This window comes from Cervus elaphus, chromosome 29 (genome assembly GCF_910594005.1).
Source record: "Cervus elaphus chromosome 29, mCerEla1.1, whole genome shotgun sequence".
In the NCBI taxonomy this organism is placed as follows: domain Eukaryota; kingdom Metazoa; phylum Chordata; class Mammalia; order Artiodactyla; family Cervidae; genus Cervus; species Cervus elaphus.
Window position 1 is genome coordinate 58,934,128 of NC_057843.1, and position 26,764 is coordinate 58,960,891.

At 44.8% G+C, this 26,764-nt stretch overlaps 1 protein-coding gene across 5 annotated transcripts in view; it reads left to right on the forward strand.

Moving 5' to 3' along the window:
• The window catches only part of FRMPD1 (FERM and PDZ domain containing 1), a 153,108-nt gene that overhangs the window by 27,945 nt on the left and 98,399 nt on the right, over positions 1–26,764 (forward strand). Inside the window, exon 1 of one of the 5 annotated variants that reach the window (XM_043891421.1) lies at positions 20,766–20,790. The exons of 1 other annotated variant lie outside the window; for it this stretch is intronic. The gene's annotated coding sequence lies outside the window, so the exon portion shown is untranslated. Of the gene's footprint in view, positions 1–20,765; positions 20,791–21,313; positions 21,335–21,370; positions 21,788–26,764 lie in introns of those variants that run through there. 3 more of the 5 variants (XM_043891422.1, XM_043891419.1, XM_043891423.1) reach the window with 3 other exon arrangements.

Genomic DNA, 26,764 nt, shown 5'->3' on the forward strand with positions numbered 1-26,764 from the left:
TTTTACTATTTGTTTGCCGTTGATCCCACCTGTTTTATGTTCTTTTTCCTATTCTTTGTTTTATTTTGGATTAACCAACTGTTTTTTGTTGTTCCATGTTTTCCCTCTTTGAATTTCTTAATTATATGTTCTTTCACTTTAGTGGCTACCCTAGAGATTATAATATATAACCTCGACTTCTTACAGACCCAGATTTCTTTTAACTTGTTTTTTTTTTCACAGTCTTTAGCACAGGTTCCCATCTTCAAGATCACCTCATGGTCCCAATGGCTGCTAGAGTGCCAGCTATCACATCCACTTCCCAGGAAAATGGGAAGGAGAAAGGGAGACAGGCAAAAGGGAGCATGGCCCTAGAAAGCTTTTCTAGGACAGTCTTCCCATGACTTCTCAAATCCTAATGGGCACCTTTATCTAAGGCGTAGGCTAGGAGATATAAGGTTTTGGTTAGGCACAATACCCAGAACTCTACTACTAAGGAGGAAGCACAGAATGGATACTGAGTAGTTTCCGCCTTACTTTCTCTCTTTAGACCTCTTTTGAAAAACGCAGGCAGTTGGATTAGACAACATCTAAGGCAATTAGAGAGTTCCAAATATAGTAAAAAAAAAAAAAAAACTGTTATCTCTCTGCCTTCTTAATAATTTAAAGACAAACCAGCAAACTTCTGTCCTTAATGAAAATTGTGTTATCTTTCTGACCCTTTCTGAAACACATTTTTGTGTGTTGAAGAAAATCATTGTTGAAATCTAGTAGAAAAGTGAGCAATTGAACAAACCTTTCCATCTGGCTTTAGGAAAGAACAATGTTCTACACCTTCTCTCTCCATCTCTCATAATGATCTGGGTTTTGCCATCCAAAAATCTGAAGCAAGAGATTCTTTTAATAATTTGGATAGAGATTATTAGTGTTGTTCACGTGTTTCGGGAGTGCAGCGGTAGTGGAGTAATACAATAATTTGTCTGTGGGTGGGGATGGATGGGGTAGCTACAGGCACACAGAATTAGAGACGGGGAGCCTTAGGGCTTAATAGGACCTCAGTTTTCCTTGTAAGAGAAGGAAGTAGCCTCAAGGATTCCTGTGAACTCAGGCTTCAGTACAGGTGGATGCAGATCAAGTCGCTCCCCTTTACGGATAATACTGTGCGGGGTCTACCAACACCACAGGTGAAGGGACCCCATTTTGCTCTCATTGATTGAAAAGTCAGGCATTAGCGCCTTGCCAGCGTATAAGAGGAGGACCCCTAGCCCAGCCCCTACTCTCAGAGCGTTGCTCTTAGTGCCTGAGCTTGAGGCCCAGGAGGCAAGGTGTGGCCTTCCCTATGTGCCCCATCAAGGAACGGGCTCTGGGGAACAGAGAAGCCTGACTTAACTCCTAAAGTCTTCCATCCATTGATTCCACCTCCTCCCATTGGTTGTGACTCTGCCCTGTGAAACTCGGTTTGTTTTGTGAGCTTCCACGGAGTCGAAAACAGCCATCATATTCCTTCATATTTCTGATGTTTCCCCTCTGACTGAGATAATGCCTTTTCATAACAGAGGACATCTGCTGATATTCACTGCAGATTGAAACAGACTCTGCAGGGCTTGATATAAAGCTGTCACTTTACATGCCTCCTAGGAGCGCATCCTCACGAATGGAGGGTGCAAATGTTGCAGCAGTCCTTGCAGAAGCTGAAGGCCCGTGGGAGAGGAGCCCCCACACTTCTGAGGGTTTGCTGGACAGGCTCCCTTTGCTGATTTGGGTCCAGAATTGCAAGCTGCAGGGAAGTTTGTGAGTAATCTAAAAGTACTCACTGTATTCTGTGAGGGTGGCACATCATGAGACAAGCAGAAACTTTCATCTGTTTTCCTGATAATGATGAGAAGCTAGACCCAACAATCCACCGACCGGTTCCTCCAGAGACTGCAGTCTGTGAAATATCTGATCCCAGACTGGGACTCAGCCCATGCTCGGGATACAAAGACAACCTTCCCATCAGTGACTCAGAGTATCAGAGCTTGGAAGTAACCCCAGGGTTCATCTGGGTGCTCTCCGGATGAGAAAATGATGCATTGTTTCATCCGCGGTTGTTCCGTATGCCAGCTGCTCTAACCAGCTATATAGACCAAATAGCCCGTTCTTTCCCCTTCTCTAGAGAGTTGTTTCCCATGAAAAGAAACTCATCACCTTGGCTGACAGAGACGCCCTCAAGATATCCAGGACCTGTTTCAAGATCCAGGGCAAGTAAGGCTAGAGTTAGAGACTGATTGAGGAATATAATGCAGCATTCCAACTCCCAGTCCAGGGCCAGGCCTATGCCTCTTGCCTCCCAGCTTGGTCTAACATGCATACAGTGAAATAGGAAGAATGCTTCCTTGCTTTTTTAGAACAATATAAAGCAATTATTTTGATTACTACAGGGAGCACTCACTACTAAACATGTGAATTCATTTTTCTGTAACACTGATATTCCATACCAGGGTCTTTTTAGGCTCAATTAGTCTCATGGAAGGTAATGGAGGGCAATTGAAGTCCACATTTTTAAATATACGAGCAGTTATTTAGACACCTTTTGTTTGTTTCCCACTGCTGCTCCATGGGAGAAGCAAGTGCTGGGTGAGGGTGCTTATATAAAAGCACAGTATTAATAATCAAAATGTTGCCTGATGAACTTAAGTTCTGACAACAATAATATTAGGCAGGCACTTGGTACAACTCTTCTGAAATATGACCAATACTTAAATAGGACCCAAGACCACAAACTTAAACTAATAACTATTGATTAAATGTTGATAGATGCATGAAAAAGCATTTAAGGTGTGTGTACTCAGTCGTGTCTGGCCCTGCGACCCCATGGATGGTAGCCTATCGGGCTTCTCTGTCCATGGGATTCTCCAGGCAAGAATACTGGAGTGGGTTGCCATTTCCTCCTGCAAGGGATCTTCCAGATCTGGGGATCAAACCCGTATCTCCTGTGTCTCCTGCAGAGGCAGCTGCATTCTTTACCACTAGCACCACCCGGGAAGCCCATGAAAACACATTTAAGCTTCACTTATAATCAAATAAAGTGAAAGTGAAAGTTGCTCTGCCGTGTCTGACTCTTTGCGACCTCATGGACTATACAGTCCATGGAATTCTCTAGGTCAGAATACTGGAGTGGGTAGCCTTTCCCTTCTCCAGGGGATCGTCTCAACCCAGGGGTCGAACCAAGGTCTCCCACATTGCAGGCGGATTCTTTACCAGTTGAGCCACAAGGGAAACCCAATCAATGCAAATACACTTTTAAAAATAATGGGGTATCCATTTTGTAATCTCCAAAATTATCGGCCTGCTACATTGTGTGAAGAGCAGAGCCTGATTTCGGATAATGTTCTTTCCAAGAAACCCTGGGACCTGAGAGAGTCCAAAGATGAAGAATAGGATGAGGAAGGCCCTCTCGTAAAGCAAACAGTCTGGGCCTCCGGGGGAGCTGGACCAGGGAAGTGAAGGCTCAGAGTGTCCAGATAGCTCAGAAGAGACTCATAGGAGAGGGGTAATGACTCTAATGACAGAATCTGAGTCAACAGGCCAGAACCCACAGAGAGGCAAGATTCAACTCAGCAGAGACACTCCCCTATTTTTAAATACATGTTTGAGCCTTTTTTGTTGGTTAGGTCACATTTGCCGTAGTAAAGCTTTCACAAACTACAAAGTGAGATACAGTGAAAAGGGACTTGTCTTCCTGTGTATGCATTTCAGTCACTCAGTCCCCTCCCTAGGAATTGCACATATATTCTCCCATAAATAGTCTATGTATATATAAGCATATCATAAGCAGATGATACGGATTATTCTACAGTCTTTTTTCATTCAAAACTAAGATGATTCTCTATCAGTCCATACAGTGCTACCAACTTATTTTTTCCTTATTTTTTAATGAATGCATGCAAGTTTTTGTATGACTGTATTGTAATTTATTAAGCTCTCCTCCGAGCATTTAGGATGTCTCCAATCTTTGGCCATTATATAATACACTGCAGTGAATATCTTTGTATGTATGGAACACATATGTAAATATACCTATAGAATTAGTTCCTAAAATTGGAATTCCTGAGTTAAAAGATTTTTTTCAGTACTAAAACTTAAAAATATTTAATACCATTATACAGGTCAAAATTCATAAGATTCAAAGGGTATATAAAGTTTAACTTTCGTTTCTGTCTTCAGCCTTCTAGTTTTATTCCCTGAGTTAACCGGTGTTATCAATTTCATATCTATTCTTTAAGAACCATTTCCTTCCTTTTTTATATACATATGGTACCACATTATATTCATGGTTCCGTGCCTTGCTTTTAAAAAATTAATATATCATGAAAACCATTCTCAGTGGTACAAAAGAGCTTTTTTTTTTTTTTTTTTTACTGTTACACACTATTCCATTAAATGGATGTGCCATAACTCACCTGTCCTTTAATGATGGACATTTAGGTTGTTTAAAATGTTTTGATGTATACTTAAAATTTTTCATAGATATTGCCAAATTGTCCTTCACAGAAATTGTATGAATTTATACTTCTATCAGGGCTTCCCTGGTAGCTGAGCCATAAAGAATCTGCCTGCAATGCAGGAGACCTGGGTTCAATCCCTGGCTCGAGAAGATCCCCTGAAGGAAGGCATGGCAACCCACTCCAGTATTCTTACCTGGAGAATCCCCATGGACAGAGGCGCCTAGTGGGCTACAGTCCATGAGGTCGCACAGAGTCAGACACGACAGAAGCGACTAAGCAGCTGCGTCAGCATCATTCTTCCACCAATAATATATGAATTGTTTCTCCACATTTCAACAACACAGTATATTATGAAAAATTTTGGTCTTTGACATTATGATAGGTAATGCATGACATTTCAGTGTTACCTTTATTTGAATTTCTCTTGTGAGTGAGGTTGAGTATTTCTATCAATGTTAGGGTCATTCATAATTGCTTTATCATAAATTATCTATTCCCATCTTTTGCTTATTTTTCTACTGGGTAGTTGGTCTTTTTATTATTGATTTTTAGAAAAAAATATATAACAAGGATATTATCCCTGTGTTTGGCACATGTATTACAGATATTTTCCCTAATTTTTCATTTATCTTTTGAGTATGCTTATAGGGTTTCCCCTTCCCCTCTTATACAAGATTTTTTATTTTTATATAATAATATCTATTCATCTTCTCCTTAATGGTAACAATCTTTCCCGTATTTTCTTCTAGTGCTTTTATGGTTTCATCATTTAAACATTTGATTCATTTGGATTTTATCTAGGAATAAAGAGTAAGATATAGGAAGCAAGATAGAGTTTCAGTTCTTTTATTTTTTCAGATAATCATATATTTTATGTAAATTTTTGAGTGTCAAGACCATGTCTGACGCCTCTCTTTGTGCTCCATAATGTCTCTCACTAATAATGACGAGCACTTAATGAGCACTTACGCAGACCAGGATGTCTGTGCATTCTTGTGCTGAATGACTCCCGGGCCCTTGCACTTCCCCAGGACACTACTTCCCCTCACCTAGCACACTCAAAGGCTCCCAGTCAGTGTTAATTGAATAAACGAATACATTTGTATATACTGAGTTTGGGCCGCATCTGATTCAGGTGAGCAATTCACAGAACCCAGTCAGGTGAAGTCAATACTTCTGCATGGCGTGGGGCTATTACGTTGGACTGTGCTTTAGCTCTGCCACTTACCTCTGACCTCCAAGCAAATAGTTTCAATGTTGTGAGCTTCTGTTTTCCTTGTCTGTGAAACGGAATAACAATACGTAGCTTAGAGAAGTACTGTGAGAATCAAATGAGATACTGCCTGCATAAGGGGTCTGAAGGACATCAAGGTGGTGTGCTTTAAGGGATTATGGTTCAAGCAAGGGTGGTGCAGACACCACCAATGACACGCCCCTATCGTGCATCTTTTCCTGGTAGGACTGAAAGAAGAGGGGGAAGGGGAACAGAGGACAGAGTTATGGGGAAGGCAGGGCTATCAGTAGCTATTTCTGTTCCCCAAGTGTTCATTCTCTGAGCACAGACTCAAATTCCCTCTGGAGCCATACTAATGGTCACATCAGTATCAGTTGACAAAGTACCACATGCTTCTGAAATGTTCTCCCATTAAGTTCCATGGGAAAGAGCAGGAATTCATGGTCCATTATAGGAAATCTGCCATGACTTCGGCCTCTATTAAAACACACTCCTAGATTTCCTAGGCTCTGGGATGTCAGGTCGTGCCCCCAGGTACATGATGATGCATAAGACAGAAAATCTGTGAAGTCAGGTTATCCTGTCAACTCTAGGCTCATAAAGTCATGTTTTATTTTGGAAAAAAATGAATGTTTTAATAAATATTATTAATTATTATTTTGTGGATTATTTTGTGAATGCTCTTGCTGTTGGATTTCAAGCTAATTAGCATGTATAGCAGTCATTATTCAGAGTCCAGATTATGAAAATATACCATATCTTCAGTGTCATTAACAAGTACACAGTTTTTCATAATTCACCACCTTAAATTTATGATACCTTCAGCATTCCTTTGCAAAAAGTATTGTCTCTTTTTGTATCAAAAAACCTTCATCAAAAAGGAAAAAAGAAAAAAGACAGACACAAGCTCCACAGCAGACAAAGTATTCGGATTTGGGAGTTTCAAAGTGCATAATAATAGCTGCCTTTATTAAATGTCTACAACACCCCTGATCATATGCTACATACTTTGTCCTTGTTATTTAATTTAGTCCTCACAACACCCTTCAAGGTCAGCATTATCTCCTTGCTATGAGGAGAAAAACTGAAAGGTTACATTAGTTGTCCAAGGACACAAAACTCACAAGGGACAGAAGGTGGAATTCAAGCCTCATCTGACTCCAGCACACATCCTTCCCGGAACATCCCAGAGACTCAAAGCAGGTTGAAACACAATGTTGCAATACACAGTATGTAGTAACAAAACGCCAATAAAGCCTTGTTTTTAAGAAAATCTAAATCACCCATCTCTCTCCCTACCCTGGACTAATAATGGAAGAGAGTGCCTCCAAGACTCTCCCCTGTGCCTGGAGCATGCACCCTTTCCAGAATTTAGGTTGTAAAGTGTTTTAACTGAGGGCCTCACTGGTGGCTCAGATGGTAAAGAATCTGCCTGTAATGCAGGAGACCCGGGTTTGATCCCTAGGTCAGGAAGATCCTCTGGAGGAGGGCATGGCAACCCACTCTAGTATTCTTGCCTGAAGAATTCCGTGGACAGAGGAGCCTGGCAGGCTACAGTCCAGGGGGTCACAAAGAATCGGCCGCTACTGAGCCCCTTCAGTCAGGTTCGCTCTGCCTTTACCTCTCTTCCACATTGGGCTCTGTTTAATAGGTTTTGCATTGAATGAAGGATCCAACTGTCTCCCCTCTGCCAAAGATAAAAAAAGCTGATGTAGCCCGATTCTCTCTTTTATAGATAAGGCACTCAGACCCAGAGCAGCTTTGACCAAAATTATCCGGAAAGGTGGGACAGGTCCCTTTCTCTTTAAGGTTTTAATTGCTGAGTTCCTGCCGAAAAACTATTCGGGTGACAAAGACAATCATCATGGGAAATAGGTTCCAAGAGCCTTTCTAGTTTGTTGACTGAATAGAGAATGGTCGCTGACCCAGATTTAAATTCTGTCTTCATTGCCTACTAGCTGGATTTTGAGCAAGTTACTTAACCTTGCTGAGTCTCTTCGTCTGCAAAACAGACACCCTAATATCTGCTTATTGGAGCTTTGTGATTGATTAATATTATATTTGAAACACCTTGCATATCATAGGTTTTCTGACCTTCAGGACCTTCTCATAGGCTGTTGTCTCTGCCTACGAACTCTATCTTCTCTCTCCTCCCCCTGGTAGCTAACTTGTACTTATTCTTTAGATTCTGTCATTAAACTCCTTGGGTTTGAATCTAAGCTCTGCCACATACTAATTAAGTGACCTTGGAAAAGTTAACTTTAGTTTTCTCATCTACAAAATAAAGGTACTAATTAATAATACAAATCTTGTAGAATTATGTTAAAATGAGATAACATGACTTGCTTAGAACTGTGACTAACAAGTATTAGGTCTCAATAAATTGTAACAGTTTTGTAGGGTCCACAGAATAATTTTGGAGGGCTCTCTTTCCTTCATAAATAAGCTATTCACATTGTCTAGAAGCTTATGACATTTATACTTTATTCTTGGAGTTCAGAAACTTTACCAGGACATGCAAAATCCATTCTGTCAATCTCTGTTAACTGGTGTGTTTTAGAAAACTTACTTCTAATGTAATTATTGAAATGTAAAGACTTAAGTCTGACATTTTATTATTTCTTTCCTGTTTAGTCCCCATTTTCATTTATTTTTCTTCTTTCTGCCTCCCTGTGAATTATCGGGCATTTAAAAAAAATAATTTTATTTAGTTATTTCTTCATTTATTTTTGGCTGTGCTGGGTCTTCGTTGCTGCTCAGGCTTTTTTTTTTCTCTAGTAGTGGCAAGTGGGGATCACTCTCTACTTGCAGGGTGCTGGCGTCCCATTGCCGTGGCTTCTCTTGTGGAGCACGGGCTCTAGAGCCTGTAGGCTTCAGTAGCTGTGGCACACAGGCTCAGTAGCTGCAGCTTCTGGGCTCTAGAACACAGGTTCAATAGCTGTGGTGCATGGGCTAGTTGCCCCATGGCATGTGGGATCCTCTGAGATCAGGGATCAAACCTGTGTCTCCTGCACTGGCAGGCAAATTCTTTACCACTAAGCCACCAAGGAGGCCCTACTTGGGCATTTTTAAGATTTTCAATTTGATTTATCAGTAGATTTTGTTTTTTAGTATAGTTTTGTATAGATTGTGGTTGTTGATTATTAATATTAATATAACTGCAAAGAGATCCAACAGTTCATCCAAAGGAGATCAATCCTGGGTGTTCATTGGAAGGAATGATGCTGAAGCTGAAACTCCAATACTTTGGCCACCTGATGTGAAGAGTTGACTCATTGGAAAAGACCCTGATGCTGGGAGGGATTGGGGGCAGGAGGAGAAGGGGATGATAGAGGATGAGATGGCTGGATGGCATCACTGAATCAACGGACATGAGTCTGAGTAAACTCTGGGAGTTAGTGATGGACAGGGAGGCCTGGTGTGCTGCGATTCATGGGGTTACAAAGAGTCGGACATGACTGAGCGACTGAACTGAACTGATCTGAATACATACCTAAGATGTCAGCAAATTTGGAAAACTCAGCAGTGGCTGCAGGACTGGAAAAGGTCAGTTTTCATTCTAATCCCAAAGAAAGGCAATATCAAAGAGTGTTCAAACTACCACACAATTGCACTCATCTCACACGCTAGTAAAGTAATGCTCCAAATTCTCCAAGTCAGGCTTCAGCAATACGTGAACCATAAACTTCCAGATGTTCAAGCTGGTTTTAGAAAAGGCAGAGATCAAATTGCAAACATCCGCTGGATCATCAAAAAAGCAAGAGAGTTCCAGAAAAACATCTATTTCTGCTTTATTGACTATGCCAAAGCCTTTGACTGTGTGGATCACAGTAAACTGTGGAAAATTCTTCAAGAGGTGGGAATACCAGACCACCTGACCTGCCTCTTGAGAAACCTGTATGCAAGTCAGGAAGCAACAGTTAGAACTGGCCATGGAACAACAGACTGGTTCCAAACAGGAAAAGGAGTATTTCAAGGCTGTATATTGTCACCCTGCTTATTTAACTTATATGCAGAGTACATCATGAGAAATGCTGGGCTGGAAGAGACACAAGCTGGAATCAAGATTGCCGGGAGAAATATCAATAACTGCGACATGCAGATGACATCACCCTTATGGCAGAAAGGGAAGAACTAAAGAGCTTCTTGATGAATGTGAAAGAGGAGAGTGAAAAAGTTGTCTTAAAGCTCAAGATTCAGAAAACTAAGATCATGGAATCTGGTCCCATCACTTCATGGCAAATAGATGAGGAAACAGTGGAAATAATGGCTGACTTTATTTTTGGGGGCTCCAAAATCACTGAAGATGATGATTGCAGCCATGAAATGAAAAGATGCTTACTCCTTGGAAGGAAAGTTATGACCAACCTAGACAGCATACTAAAAAGCAGAGAAATTACTTTGCCAACAAAGGTCCATCTAGTCAAGGCTATGGTTTTTCCAGTGGTCATGTATGGATGTGAGAGTTGGACTATAAAGAAAGCTGAGCGCTGAAGAATTGATGCTTTTGAACTGTGGTGTTGGAGAAGACTCTTGAGAGTCCCTTGGACTGCAAGGAGATCCAACCAGTCTTCTTAAAGGAGATCAGTCCTGAATATTCATTGGAAAGACTGATGTTGAAGCTAAAACTCCAATACTTTGGCCACCTGATGCGGAGAGCTGACTCATTTGAAAAGACTCTGATGCTGGGAAAGATTGAGGGCAGGAGAAGGGGACGACAGAGGATGAGATGGCTGGATGGCATCACTGACTCGATGGACATGAGTTTGGGTGGACTCCAGGAGTTGGTGATGGACAGGGAGGCCTGGCATGCTGCGGTTCATGGGGTCGCAAAGAGTTGAACACAACTGAGTGACTGAACTGAGCTCATACATAGCCAACTTGTCACAGTCTATTGGTGTTGACATTTTACCACTTCAAGTAAAATGTGCCTTTAGGTCCCTTTGATTAACCTCTCTCCCAATATGTGAAAGTGAAAGTCGTTCATTTGTGTCTGACTCTGTGCAACTCCAGGTCAAAATACTGGAGTATACTGTTCCCTTCTCTAGAAACAGTATCCCTTCCCAACTCAGGGATTGAACCCAGGTCTCCCGCATTGCAGGCAGATTCCTTACTAGCTGAACCACCAGGGAAGCCTCCTCTCCCAATATAATTGTCTTAAATATTACGTCTATATATACTGAGGACATCTGGCAATATTATACTTTTTGCTCCCACCAAATATAAATCTAAAAACTTGAGGAAAGCAATAATCTATTATGTTAACCAATATTTTTACCTTTTCTGTTATTCTTTCTTCATTGCTCATATTCCTAGCTTTCTTCTTTTATCATTTCCTTTCTGTTTGAAAAATTTCCTCTAGTCATTCTTTTAGGTGAATCTATTGTTCACGAGTTATATTGCTTTTTCATCTTAATTTTTCACCTTCATTCCCGAAGGATTTTTTTTTAAACTGAATACAGAATTCTGAGTTGATAGCCATTTTCATTCAGCACTTGAAAAACATTTCAGCACTTCCTTCTAGTCTTCATGATTCCAAATGAGAATTCTGTTATCATTTGAATTGGTATTCCTCTCTAAGTCACGTGTCATTTCTCTCCACTATCAAAATTCTTTTTTGTCTTCAGTTTTTAGGAGTATAATTACAATGCCTGATAATTATTGAACTGTTAGGACTTAAGTCTGTCTGTGGATTTCTTTAAGATTTTTTGAGTTTATCCCTTCTGGAGTTTGTGCAGCTTCTTTAAGCTTAAGCCTTTTGCCAATTTGGGGAATTCTCAGAGATTGTTTCTTTAACTGTTTTTTTAGTCCCTCCCTCCCCTTCTCTCTCTCTCCTTTCCTGGGACTATGATGATATGAATTTTAGTTTAACTTTGTTCTTTTATCCCCCCCTCCCCCCCCACAGGCTGTTTCACTCTGTTGTTCAGCTTGGTTAAATTCTATTAATCTGCCCCCAAACCACTGAATTTTATCCTCTGTTATCCCTGCTTTGCTATTTAGCCTATCCAGTGAATTTTTCACTCCTTTTATTTTCCAGTAATATATTATTTAGTTTTTTTAAAATAACATCTATTTTTTTGCTGATAGTTTCTATAGTTTCACTTGTTTCAATAGAATTCAGAAGTACTTGTTTAAGAATTTTTATGATGGCCGCTTTAAAATCATTGTCAGATAATTCCAAATCTGTAGTTTCTCCATTTTGGCATCTGTTGATTGTCTTTTTCTCACTCAAGGTGGAATTTTTCTGATTTTGGTGTGATGAATGATTTTTAAAAATTGTACTTTGGACGTTTTAGGTATTGTGTTCTTGATTCTGCATCTTATTTGCATCTTCTGTTTTAGCAAGCTGACACTGTGCTGGAGGGGAAAGGGAACACTGCCTCCTTACCCAGGGGCAGGGGCGGAAGTCCAAGTTCCCCACTTCGCCTCTACTGATCAGAGGTGGGAGAAGAGGAGTCTTGTGTGTCATTTTTTCCTGGGGTGTTTGTCTGAAACGGGTTGGTGTTATCACAAAAGCTTCTTCTTTTTTTTTTTTTTTTAAATATTTGTATATTTGGCTGTGCCAGCTCTTACTTGTGGCATGGAGGATCTTCGATGCCGCACGTGGGATCTTTAGCTGTGCCACGTGGGATCTGGTTTCCTGACCAGGGATCGAACCTGGGCACCCCTGCATTGGGAGCATGGAGCCTTAGCCACGGACCACTGGGGACGTTCCAAGGCTTCTGTCTTGTTAGGCTGCTCTTCCCCATTCCTTCGACAACGAAGGTCAGGCTTTCCTTGAGGCTCTTTGTGTCTGTCCCTACTGGCAAGGGGACGACAGAGGATGAGATGGCTGGATGGCATCACCGACTCGATGGACATGCGTTTGAGTAAACTCCGGGAGTTTGTGATGGACAGGAGGCCTGCTGCGATTCACGGGGTCACAAAGAGTCGGACACGACTGAGCGACTGAACTGAACTGAACTGAACTGGCATTTCTTAGCTGTGGGCTTCTCTAGTACTCAGTCTGGGATGTATAGGAGGCAAAAGGAAAATCGAGGGAATTCATTGTCATGTTGTTCATTGAGTCCTGAGGTCCCTGGCTGGTCTGCCTTCTCTGTCATTCAGAGTTTTCTTACGTTTGTCTTATACGTTAGGGGTTTAGGAGGAACAGGGAGAAATGTATCACCTCCATCTTGTCCAGAACTGCAATTCCTAGGTGTGTAATTTAAATTACTACTGTGTACCATTTAATGAGTCTTTTCTGCCTGAAAATTCCATTTTCTGAAATTATATATTGTAAAATTCTCCTATTACTTCTTTGGCTGTTGCATTGTTCTTTTCTTATTTTTGCTCTATTTGGTACTCCTGTTATTTGCATGACTCCTAGATACTTCATCCACTTTTTTTTTTTTTTTTTTTTTTAATATTTCCCTCATGTTTCCATTTCTTTGTATTTTGGGATGGGTTCTGTGGGATTGTTCTCCCTTTTAATCTTTCAGACCATTAAATCAATTTTCAGTGGTGTTCATTCTATTCTTTGCGTCCACAATTGAAATGTTCAAATTTGAATTTTGTTTTACTTCCCCAAACCATTTTTACTTATTCTTATCACTATTCCCCCAATCTCTATTTAAATCCTCTGAAAAATCTTATTTTCAAAGCTTATTTTGTCTTATTTTAAATCTGTCTGAATATGAGTCCTCTCTTTTAGTTATCTACCTTGGTCTTTTTCCTGTAAGTGACTGAGCCCCCTAACTCAGGTCTGTGAACTGGTACCTCCTGTCGGATCAGCAGTGACATTAGATTAGAAATAAAGTGCACAATAAATGTAATGTGCTTGAATCATCCCCAAACATTCCCCCCTATTCCTGGTCCATGGAAAAACTGTCTTCCACAAAATCAATCCCTGGTTCCAAAAATGTTGAGGACTACTGCCTTAACTGATCTCTGATCTGCCCTGGCTACTCATATCAGCTCCTGGGCAGGTCAGGCTCTTGTGGCCTCTTGGGTCACAACAGCTGAACAATTGTGAACAGGAAGAAAGGTTGCTATTTCTCCAGTGACCTGGTGGTAAACAAGGCTGGTCGGCTGCTCCACCAGGCTGAGGTGATGTGGGAGATATTCCTGGAATCTTCAGACACTCCCAGTATGAACGGGGCAGGATTAGGCTTCTGTTAATGTGTAAGTTGTTTGCCACACAAGGTTACCTGGTTGAGAGAATATTAGGAACTAAAATCCACTTGCTGAGCTGTTTGCCCTGGTGTGGAGCTACATCCGCCTGAAAGAAGGAAACATTACTTCCTCATTTGCACAAAAGCGTCTGAAGGTAATGCCTTTTTGTAACCCACATGAAGATGCTGTATATGCTAGAGGTGGCCCTGGGAGGGGTAGTTTGACCTACTTGTGACATTCCCCTCTAGGGAAGCAAGCCCCAGTAGAATTCACTCAGGGCTTTGTGCAGGAAGTGGGCAAAGACCGTTCTTTCTCACTGCTAAGGGGTCCCATTCAGTTGGGCCCAGCTGGGCCCCTCAGGAAGCTTTAGAATTGGAAGCCTTCGCTGCAGGTGTGCTAGGGAAGCAGGTACTTCCAGGCTCCTGGGCCTTGGTCCTCCCTGCAGTTTTAAAAAGCGTGGCAGAGGCACCATCCTTCTCCAGTCCTGCACTGGCTCAGTCTCCCAGGGATATGTGAGGTCTGCTTTAGGCCCCAGCTCTAGGTCCTAGCATCGTACCCTCTATTCAACATATGTCTCACAGTTTGAGTCACTTCTGCAGAGAGCTGGTTGAGAGAGAGAGTGTCAGCTGTAGGCTGCAAGCCCCCATCTTTAGAGAATTCCCTTGGATAGTCATCCTAAAATTATTTAGGAAATTTTCCCACATTGCAATTCTATTGCAGTCATCTCCCTGTCCCACCCCCACCCCGGATAGAGATATATTACCTAGAAAAACCTGAACTCAAATCCCATTTACCGGGTCTGTGACCTCATACACATCATTTGACTTCTCTAAGTTTGTCTTGGTTTCTTTGTAAAAGGAGGGTCATAATGTTTGTCTTCCATAATTCAAGGAGCTATTGAAAGAATAAAATGAGACGATTGCTCTAATGCTTTGTAAAGTACAATGAAAAGGTGAAGGGGATGAAGAAACGGGTAATGGTGACATCCGTCCCTGGGGCCGTGGGAAGCAGGGCAGGGGTGTGAGGCCATAGTCTCCCAGTAGAATCAGAGCAGGATCAAGCCTGTGGGAATTGCAGCTGACATGACTGGCAAGACCAGAGTAGGGTCAGCCCAGACACTGGCCACAACCTCAAGGACATGCCTTCTTCTTAGGAGCTGACCTTCCAAAAGCTGAAGCAGCAGAGGAGAAGAGAATTTTTAAAAGAGATTAAAAAGGAAAGAATGAAGATGCTAAAACTCCTTATGTATTTTCAAAGCTGTCCCTCAGAACACTGAAAGATTTATCATCTAAAGAATGAGATAAAACATCTGACAGGAGATATAAAGATCTTGAATATATAGTTTTTAATTGTGATAACCATTCCCTATGCAAACATCCCATTTTTTTCTCTGTTTTCCAACCAAGTCATTAAGTCTATTGAATTACAACAGATTAGAATACCAGTTTTATCAAGGAACAGAAAATATGATTAGGAACAAGAAAATAAATTTAAGCAGGCAAGGCTTATATGAGAGCTAAGGTTTTCCACACTCCCTGACCCTTCCCCAAGAAGGGAAAATAGATCATCTTTGGGAGAATGACTATGATAGGTGATCATGTAAGATTTGGAAAGTACTGGGAGACTGATCTGTCTTTGCTAACACACAGACAATGGACATTCTAGCCTAACTTTCTATTCTTGATATTTTACAATGAACTGGACAATTCATTTTTAAGATGTGAGCAGTGAATGTTTGCCTCTGTGTCCAAGAATTTTGGAAGCAAGAACATATTGTTACTATGCCATTGTTTTTCTCTGTAGGGCAAGAATTTACTTGTCCTCAAGAGGTAATATAATCCACATGATAAGCACCCAGTTTCTTCTGCAGACAACAGCAGAACCTCTCTTTCGACTTAATAATATTTAACTTCCTTAAACTCAAAGGATCTTTTGGTTTAGGGCTCAAGAGTCGTTGTTTGTCACAAGGTATCATTCCCTCCTTTTACAGAAGAGCCCAGAGAGGTAGTGTGACTCTCCTATAGCCACGTGGCAGGTTTAAGTACAGAACTAGGTTCTAGACCTGCAGGGCACAGCTTTTCTATAAGCAGCTGACCACAAACGCTGGTATGGACGTTCCTAATGGTCCTGCTGCAGTATCCCAACTGTCCATGAGTCTTGGCTCAGTAAAATCTCAGTGACACTATCTTCATTGTAGTTCACTGTTAACTAGAGCTTGAATATTAAAAACATGTCACCAGTTTATGTAGTGTAATAATACTGTCCTAACCAAACCATTCCATTACCTATCCAGTCTGGATTTACGTTTGAATCACTACACTTCAAAAGGCATGAGTTGCTAGGAGGGCACTCAACAATGCTGAATGAATGACCACTTAGAGGCTCATTAAGGAACTACGTCATTTTAGATTTAAAAGAGACCTTGCAGGTCATTATGTCTACTCCTCCTTTCTTCTGCAGCCTGAAGAATGAGGGCATTTGAGCAAGTGGCAGAACAGAGCTAGAACTCCCCCTCTTTTTTCTATTTCCCAGACCAGCTTTCTTTTCTCCACCTGTACTGCTTTTCATTAATTTGATACAAAGACATTAAAATAGTCAGTTTACTTGTCTGGTATATAAAAGTAGTGTTTCTAACTCATTTAAATGTGTTTCTAACTCATTTAAAAACACTACTCCATACAAAATGACAGGGCCAGGTTGTTTTTTCCTTAATCCTGTGGAATTTGATCATCCTGATAAACAGCAGAAACTTATCCTATATCACTGCAGGCAGTGAAGCTGAAACTTGAAGCAGTAAACGATTCTATTTGGGGAACAAGAGATATAAAGTCAGGAAGAGTTAGGCATTCTAAGAAGGAAATTGTATAGGAAAGCCTACTATGAAGTCAGTTCTCCAAAGTATTTGAACGCAAAGGAGATTAATATAGATAAGGGGAAGGTATGGGCTCTTAACAGATGACAAACGGCATATTCATGCCTCAGAGAAAGCAAACTTTTAGCTGAAATGGTACTTATGGGAAATAAATTCAAACCTCAGATGCTTTAGTCAGGAAGTCTCATTAGGATGCTACACAACTTCTTATTATGGGTTATTACATAGTGTCACTAAAAAAAGAAGAGACGTCTGAGAGGGACAAGACACGACCAAATAGCAATTTGAGAAATTTCAGTCTTGCCATGAAAGTGAAAGTGAAAGTCGCTCAGTGGTGTCCAACTCTTTGCAACCCCATGGACTATATACTCCAGGCCAGAATACTGGAGTGGGTAGCCTTTCCCTTCTTCAGGGGACCTTCCCAACCCAGGGATCGAACCCAGGTCTCCCGCATTGCAGGCAGATTCTTTACCAACTGAGCTATCAGGGAAGCCTTGCCTTGCCATAGCTTGCTCTAGAATAATATTGGATCATTAAATGTTACCCTCTCACCAAAATTGACCTCAGAATGACACAAACAGAGAGAAAACAGAGCTGTCACTATTGAAATGACAGCTTTTAGGGCAAAACTCCCCTGAGAATCTAATATGTATTTTATTCACTGATTTATTCATTCATTCCACAAATATCTGTGGAGTTCTAGAAAGACAAACACTTTCCTGGTGGCTCAGTTGGTAAAGAATCTGGGGTTCAATCCCTGGGTTGGGAAGATCCCCTGGAGAAGGGAATGGCAACCCACTCCAAATATCCTTGCCTGGAGAATGCGTGGACAGAGGAGCCTGGGGTCTACAGTCCACGAGGTCACAGAGTCAGACACAACTGAGTGACTAAATCACCACCAACCACCATCAGGAAGACAAAAAGAAGATAGTCTTTTTCTAGGAGGTCTCAAGCAGACAGACATGTAAATAAACCATTGTGGTGAGGTGTGCCCGGTACTTATCTGAAGAATAAACCAAGCACTTTTTGTTGTTCATTCAGCAAGTGTGTCCAACTCTTCACAACCCATAGACTGAAGCATGCCAGCCTCCCCTGTCCCTCACCATCTCCCAGAGTTTGCCGAAGTTCATGTCCATTGAATTGGTGATGCCATCCAGCCATCTCACCCTCTGTCACCCTCTTGTCCTTTTGCCCTCAATCTTCCCCAGCATCAGGGTCTTTTCCAATGAGTCAGCTGTTTGCATCAGGTAGCCAAAGTATTGGAGCTTCAGCTCTAGCATCAGTCCTTGCAAGGAGTATTTGAGATTGATTTCCTTTAAGATTGACTGGTTTGATCTCCTTGCTGTCCAAGGGACTCTCAAGAGTCTTCTTTAGCACCATAGTTCAAAAGCATCAATTCTTTGACACTTAGCCTTCTTAATGGTTCAACTCTCACATCTGTACATGACCACTGGAAAGACCATAGCCTTGACTATACAGACCTTTGTTGGCAAAGTGATGTCTTTGCTCTTTAACACACTGTCTAGGTTTGTCATAGCTTTTCTACCAAGGAGCAAACCAAGCACAGCCCAGGCACAAACAAGGGACTGGGGGTACCTCAGAGAAGAGAAGGTATTTTGGACCAGGATTTAAAGGAGGAAGAAAGTTTGGAGGGCTGTGGTAAACCCGGGGAAGTAGGGAAGACTCCCCAGTGAGGCAGTAGCTTGTGCAAAGTATTTCACAGTATGGGATGTAGAATCCTGGGTGAATCCCAGTGCAGCTACTTTAAAGCTGTGGAATCATAGCTAAGTGATGTTCCTTCTTGGAGCTTCAGTTTCCTTCACTGTAAAAGGAGCATAGTAATCCTCACTGCGTGTACTGATTATAAGCATGACTAACAGTGCTAGCTACTGTTTCATCTCAAATAACTCTTTTTAGAACATGCCTAGGTTGCAGGTATTCTTATTAAGTTCCCCTCTTCAGAGGAAGAAACCTAGAACCGAGAGCTTATGGAATTTTCCCAGCATGACACAGGATAACACGTGGCTTCTTTGGGATTTGAACTCAGGCGGTTTGGCTTGAGACTGTTGGTTTTAACACTGGGTTTTCTGCCTTTTATTACATGAGATATTGTGTGTAAAGCACTCAACCCAGTGTCTGACATAGAGTAATAAATTAATAAGTTATAGCTGTTTTTGCTCTTGTAAAATATGATTGCCCTAGGAACATGAGGTCTTTGGGTGAGGTGGAGATGGGGCTGCAGCAGTAATGGGTTGGATCGCTGGGGACTTCATGCCATGCTAAGGAGTTAGAGCTTTATCACCAGGCCAAGAAGGAAAAATGGAGGTATCTTCAGCAGGAGAGGGACATCAGATCTATGGTTTAGAAAGGTCACTGGCAGCATGTGGCAGCACTTGGTGAAGCTGCTTCACTAAGAAATGATGAGGCTCCAACTAAGGTGAGGGCAGCAGGATAAACAGATGATGTGTATGAGAGATGTTATGGAGACGGAGTTAACTGGACTTAGCAGCCAGTAGGATATGAGGGCCAGGAAGATGGAAGAATCTAGAATGTTCCTTTGGTTTCTGGCTTAAGTCCCACCACCAGTTGAGACATGGAGGCGATGCAGTAGGGGAGAGATGTGAATTTGGTTTGGGCTCTGTTGAGACTTGGGTACCTGAGGGGCATTCAGGAGCTGCAGCAGCCAGTTCTGTCTCTGGGTTTGGAGCGCAGAAGATCTCAGTCGAAGAAGAGAATTGCAGTGGATGGAACTTCTCAGAGAAGGTGAAGAGAGAATAGGAACCAAGAGGGGACACAAGCAACCTTGGTATTTAAGCAACAGGCAGACCAGGAAGGTTGAAGGGGGATGAGGGATCAGAAAGGCAGTGGGAACTCAGGGTTCAAAGGTGAAATTGTTTATACAGATATACCTAAAGCACCTGAAGATGCAGACACTTCTGGTATAGGCAGCTAGGACATTGAGAGGAACAGGACAAAATTCCATAGGCAAAATTTGTACTCACTGGACAAGAAGTTTGAGTTTTTATTTTCCTTCTTGACAAATGACCTCTTCTTTCTTTAATCTACATTAGGGAGAGTAATTTGGTTATTTTTATCTACAACACATAATGTTAAAGCTTAAACTTTAGAGATAATTGTAGATTCACACTCAGTTATAAGTAATAATGGGAGAGGTACAAATTTAACTTTTTAGCAGCTGACTTTATTTCCACCATGGCTTCAAAATTTTCCATTTTTGTCCACTTTCCCTAATGGTGCTGATGGTGGGGGCAGAACTCTGTACATTCTAACTAGTGTGGAGATGGGCCAGGGAAGGAGTCCCCAAGGAGTGAAGGGCTAACTTCACTCCTGGGGCACTAAGAGAAGAGGGAGTTTTGGGCGGAGGTACCTAGGACACATTTTAAAGATGGAGCCTCTCAGGAGAGAGTTTTAGGACAGAAGCCTGGATTTGGGAATGAACCATGAGAGGGGGTCGCTGCTGAAAGGCCTTTCTTCATCCAGGCCAGGTGGGCTGCAGGTCCAGCTACTGCAACGCTGCTGGGTGTTTTTGGGTGTGTGTGGACACACTTTCAAATTTATATTTGTGCTCCATTCCAACACCAAAATGATCTAACATGCCAATCTGATGCCCCTTCTAACATGCCCACCTAACACGCCCCTTCTAACATGCCCCTTCCCTACTCAAAACTGCCAGCATGGTCCCTGCTGACTTTGCTGCTTCAGCCCTGGGCTCCTAACCCCTCCCCACTGGGCTCTCTCTAACCCTAGGCTCTTTGTTCCTATGGTTTATGTCTGGAAGGCTCTCTCCACATTGGTACCTTTCACTGGCAGCCCCCTTGGCCTTTCAGGTTTCTTTTTGGAGGGCATCTTCTCCAGGAGGCGGCCTTCCTTCAGCCAGTGCAGGCTGCCTGCCCCCTGGGCCCCCGAGGATCACACTCTGGTTACAGGAACTGCACTGTATTAGCAGTCTGCCAGGCAGTACATTCTGGGAGAGCAGGAACTGCGTTTTATTCGAGGCCGAATCTCCGGTGTCTAACACAGTACACGGACCTAGTAGCTGCTGAGTAGGTATTTCCGCAAGAAAGAGTTCTGAGTGTCCATCCTGCAAATGGGTAGGATGGATAGAGGAGCGGTAGGACTGGAGCCGGTGGAGTGGGTGGGCCAGGGGATCAGAAGGGGGCTGAATGCAGAGTCCTGAGGGCACCCCAACATTTTAGGGCTTTAGGTTTGAGAAGCCCTCAGGAAGACTAGGAAGGAGTGGCTAGAGAGATCAGAGGAACCAGCACCCCAGAGACCGAGGAGTTTGCAGAGGAAGGGGAGGTGGTCCCTAGTGCCAAGTGTGGACCCACCCTTCTCCCTCCCCTCAGCCCAAGGGCGTGTGTGTGTGTGTGTGTGTGTGTGTGTGTGTGTGTGTGTGTGTGCGCGCGCGCGCGCGCGTGTGTCTGTGGTGGTGGTGTGGGGGACAGTCGGGATCATCTGTGTCCCTAGAGTCCCGAGTAGCTGGAGCTCTTCAAAAGGCCTTGGAATAAGAGCCTGGGGAAGGGAGGAGTGAGGAGGGGACCGTGACTCTTCTGGGTTCTAGTTCTGGCTGCACCGCCGCCGGTCCGGGTGAGCCTGGGAGCCCCTTCCTCTCCCGGCCTCAGTCTCCCCGTGGGTACCCGGCGGACGCTGCGCGCCCAGGCAGGAGCTGGCCGAGGCCCGCGGAGGCAGGGCCCGGGTGGGAGCGGGACCGCCCACTGCGGCGGGCCGGGACCTCCGGGGCCCGCGGAGGCGGCGCGCAGGGCTCCTCCCCCGGGGCGGGGGTCGCGGCGCCGGCAGCTGGCAGCCCCGCAGCTGCAGCCTCAGCACCTGCCGCGGCCAGACGGCGCGGGCGGGCGCGGCCCGGCCGTGCGCCCCCCCTCCGGCTGCAGCCGCGGCGCGGGAGGCGGAGCCCGAGCCGATCCCGAGCCGAGCCGCCGGCCGAGCCTTGCCCGCGTCCGTGCAGCCGCCGGGCGGGGCCGCCCCTGGCAGAGAGCGTCAGCCCGCCAGGTCCGCGTCCGCGCGGGCGGCGCTTCCTTGCAGGTAAGGGCGAGGTCCCGGCGCCGCAAAGTTTTGGGGGGGACTGCTGGTCCCTACGCCCCGGGCCTGCGCCTCCGGGAGCTACGGACTGCCTGCCCCGGCGGCTTCCTCCGCGCCGCCCTCCGCCGTGCGCTCCGCTTGCACCACCGGCCCCTGGTGACCCGCGCCCGCCTCCAGTCCTAGAGCCCCCACTCCCGGCGCGGGGCGCGCGTCCCGGTCTCGCTCAGGGCCTGCGGTGGTTAAATCTTTACACAGTATCAATGTATTGCTTAAGTTTTCGAGCTCTGCATGACATAGTGCAAAAGAGCGGCAAACCGGGCGACCTGGGTTCAAGTGCGGCCACGGCCAGCGGCCAACTTTCTGAGTGACCTCAGACCAACCCGCCCTCCCCGATCTCTACGGCCACACCTGGACCAGGAGGGGTTCGCCAGGGCCGATCACCTGAAGCGTCCTGCTTTATGCCACTTTGTGAGTCGCGGGGCACCCCTGAGTGTCTCAGCTCCACAGCTCCTTGGGGGTGTAGAGACATGTTGGGACCTTACAGAAGTCAATCTCAGGGGTCAAGTTGCTAACCTGCAGCAGCTCTGGCTGAGCTTTAGGAGGAGTGTTGAGTCAGCCTTTGGAAATAGCGGATGCTCCCAGGGCGGGGAGTCAGGGCCCTGGTTCCTGGTGGTTGCTCTTCCATCCACTGACTATGTGACCTTGGGCAAGTACCCCCTACCACTTTTGCCGCCTATAAAAAGGTGGGGGCGGGTGTTGAATGCTCTAGCTGATCGTTGAGATCCTTCGGCTGTAAACCTGCTGAAGTGAAATCTCCCGGTCTCTGTATTTGGGGAGGGACTATTTCACCAGGAATCCACGGAGCACTTGCAAATAGGCGTTTAGAAAATAAAGGAGACATTGGCAGTTTGTTTCGAGTCCTGAAATAGACATGGTAAGGACTGGTGAATGCTCACCTTTCCCCCTTCAGAGCTTTGGACCATCATAAAATATTTAACGGCATAATGATTTGTTTTCAAAGTGGCTTATAGATCAGGAAGCATTTCTGTTTGTGAGTCGGTTATTTTAGTAAAAACCTCAAATAGTTGTGTGGGGAAAAAATAATGCACTGATCTAAGGGTCCTAACATAGAGGCCAGCATCTCCTAGTTTCTAGTCTAAAGCCACAGCCTGAGATGTTTTCCAATCAAGACAATTTAAAATCACTTATAGACCAAATATCCTTTGGTGGATGTTCAGCATAGCTGTGATTGGAGAGGCCAACAGTTAGGCAAGTGCATATTTTCCAGGACAGGTGAATTCTGGTGCATCCACGGCAGAACAAACTCAAGGTGGTTAACCGTGGCATCCTAGCCGTTGAACTTTGTCCTTTGCCCAGCCCCTTACCAACGCCTCCCGCCCCCCACCTCCTGCTTGTGCTGCAATTAGTGACTCCCCAGTGTGTGGGTGAGATCCATTACTATGAAAGGATTCTTATGGAAGTGATTTTATTATTTGATTTCCTTCCTAGACTTCCCGGTTTTAAGTTTCAAGCTTTATGAAATCAGAGGACTAATGACAGTGTGTTTTGGGACTGGAGCAGGAAAATGGCAGAATTGTGGCACATAAATCATAAATTTGCCTTTCCTGGACAATACTCTGTAATTGAAGCTAATTTGTTCAGAGCCTTCGATCTCTCGGATGCCTTCCAGTGCCACCAGTCTTTCCCCTCTTCATTTTTCAGTGGTTTAGCAAGAACTTTCTCAACTCATTCAGGAGGAAACAAAGGGGTAAAATGCTGATGGGCTCTACCCTCAAGGAGCTCAGATTTTAGTGAGGAATAAAGAGAAATACCACAGGGTGTTCTGGGAGCTAAACCCTGGGACCTCTGGGAATGCCACGGGGAGTGAATTCTAAGTGGGGAGACTGGGGACTTGTGCACCATGGGAAGTGGAAGGAAGAAGAGGATTCAACAGGTGGTGAAAAGTGGAAAGACCACTTTAGATCACCGAAGTGGAATGAGCAGAAGCACACACAGGAAAGAACAGGGCCCAGATGAAGAGCAGCAAGTCTGGTGGACGCACACGAGAGGGCGGAACGCCTCGGAGCAGAGGCTCTGACCCTGGGCTGGAGTCCACACTGGTTTGGGAACGTTGGACCTCTGAGCCTCACTTTTCTCCTTTGTCAAAGGGGAATAGTCATAATTCCAGACTCACAGGGTTAAATGAGGTCTTGTGTGTAAAAGTGTCTAACAGAGTGTGCGTACAATGAGTGTTTGATAAGTTAGTTCCTTTTAATAGCAGGTTCGTAGGCAAGCTCCCTCAGTGTTGGAGTATGTAAATAGTACTTTTGTTTTAGCAATCATATAGTGTGAGAGGGCTTCCCTAATAAATAGCTCAGTTGGTAAAGAATCCGCCTGCAATGCAGGAGACCTGGGTTCGTTCTGTGGGTTGGGAAGATCCCTTGGAGAAGGGAAAAGCTACCCATTCCAGTATTCTGGCCTGGAGAAGTCCATGAACCGTATAGTCCATGGGGTTGCAAAGAGTTGGACATGCCTGAGTGACTTTCGCTTTTCATTGTGTTAGAACCTCTCCACCAGGACGGAGTTCCTATGACAGTGTGATTTGTTTTCAAGATGCCTCCAGATTCAAGGCGTGGGTGCTTTTTGTTCTTTGGAGGTTGCTCAGACCATAACTGACATCAGTAGCGGCCAGTGACCTGCGAGTACTGCTCAGTGGCGGAAGGCTACAGAGGGGTAAATTAGAAGGTGGACTCTCTGCCTCCCACAAGCTTATCATTAGTTCTCAAGGACCCGGGTCTGGGGGACCTGACGGTCAGACACAGTTATGAATAGATCAGCCTTGTCCATATATCCTGGGAACTGGGGCCTGCTCTCATCTGCCCAGTGTAGGGAGGGGTATTTGTAGCAGCCAAGGAAGAAGAAGAGGACAGGGGGTAAAGGACAGCATTGCAATACCTGGGTAGCACCGTGTAGCATCCAAAATACTATCCTTCATTTGCTCATTCAACGGTTATTCATAGAACACTTACTCTGTGCCAGAGAATTCTTCTAGGTGCCCCGGGAATACACTGGAACAAAAGGCAAGATCCCTGCATTCCTGGAGTGTATATTCTAGTTGGACAAAGATAATAAACCAACAAATACATGAATAAGATAATTGCAGGTGGTGCTACGGGCTGGGAAGGAAAGAAGCAGGGTAATGTGCGGGAAGGAGGGTAGTGGAGTGCTCCATTTGAGGGTGGGCAGGCAAGGCCTGTCTGAGCCATGGAGAGCGAGAGAGGGAGCCATTCATGCCTGAAACAGAGAGGCAGCCCAGCTCTGGAAGAGGTGGGGTAACTTTGTGTAGAAGTATGCAGACCCTGGGGCCACACCGCCTGGAGCCCTGGCCCCCCGACAACTAAGTATATTCCACAGTCAGGTTATATAGTCTTCTGGGTTTCTTCATCTATAAACTGGGGGTAATAATGCTACTTGACAGGGCTGCTTTGAGGATTACATGTGTTGCTGTATTATAATAGAGCCAGGGAATGTGGCAAGCTTCGAGGCAGAGAGAACAGCAGGTGCAAAGGCTGGAGGTCTAAAGGAGCTTGGCGGGTTCCAGGCCTAGATGGGCTGTCTGGACAGATGTCATCTTCACCGTTATTAAGGAGACTCTGGAGCAGGTTGTCTGCCCCCTGAATGCAAAACTATGTTTTCGGAGTTTTGGAAAGACGAACATCCAGCCAACCACCCTCTCACCTTTAGGACTGGGCCCCGGGGGTGTGGTGAGCTGCGGCTACTGCTTTGGAATGTTTCACTGTAGACCCAGATCTGCAGGCAAGGTGGGAGCTGGTCTGAGAGAACTGGCCACAGTGAACTACAGAGGCTGGAGCCCTCGGGCATCCACAAGTCAGTCTGCTTTGGTGGACACAGTTCAAGTTCATTCAAGTTACTGACAGTTCACTTCAAAAAAAAAACCCTTGTCTCTGCATCCCTACCCTGTCGGCTCCTCCTTTCCTCTCTGTCCCTCTTTCACTTCTCCTCTCCCTTATCTCCTCTCTCTCGCTCCAACTCTGAAGAATAGTGCCTATGGAGGTACCCAGGGCACCCCCATAGATGTGCCCAGGGGAAGCTTGATTGGGGCTGAGCCCATGGTGGCACTGAAGCTAGCCTTGCCTGCCCGCTGTGGGACCCCTGATGGCCAGCATCCCCCTCCTGCTCCAAGCCGGGAGCCGCACAGCAGGGGAGGATGGTCACCTGGGACCGACCTGTTCCCCTGATCCCTCCGTCCTTAAATCTGATCACTCATCAAGTCCTGTCATTTTTACTTCCAAACTCTCTCAAACACGTCCTCCTCCTGCTCTCTCTCTGAGTGTCAGGCTTGTTTCTCCTAACATGTGGTCCAGAGGCCTTCAGTGGGTCCCTTGTAGATGGAGGATGAAGTCTAGGGACCTCAGCTTGGCAAACACAATGGGCTGTCTTCATCCTGCCTCAGTCCCTCTCCTCCTTCACTCTGTCCTCCATGCATAATCCCTCCCCCCTCCCCGCCAGGGCTAGGGCTTTGCCCATCCATCCATGTGGCCCCTCTGCCTAGCATTCACCTCAGCCCTGGTGGTCTTGCCCTCGCCTGAAGGCCCAGCTCAAATCTGATTTGTCCTGGGAATTGTCTTCCTTGTCCCCTTGTCCCAGGCAGGATCTTCATCTTCACCTGACCTCCCACCTCTGCAGTTAGTACCTCTTATGAAGCAGCATCACTGTCAGCCTTGAAAGATTCTGTGTGTGGCCACTTGTGTGTTTGGCCATGGCCTTGAGAAGTCCCTGGGAGGGTGGGCATAACCCCCCTCTTACCTCTACCCCACAGCCCTTCCCACAGAGCCCAGCCCTAGTGATGACTTTGCCATACTGGAGTGACAGGAACTGGTGATTTTATGAGTTCTGAAATGGTTTGAGTTGGGCCAGAAACATGATGTTAATTAATGCACAGGGGCGTGTGGTCCTCAG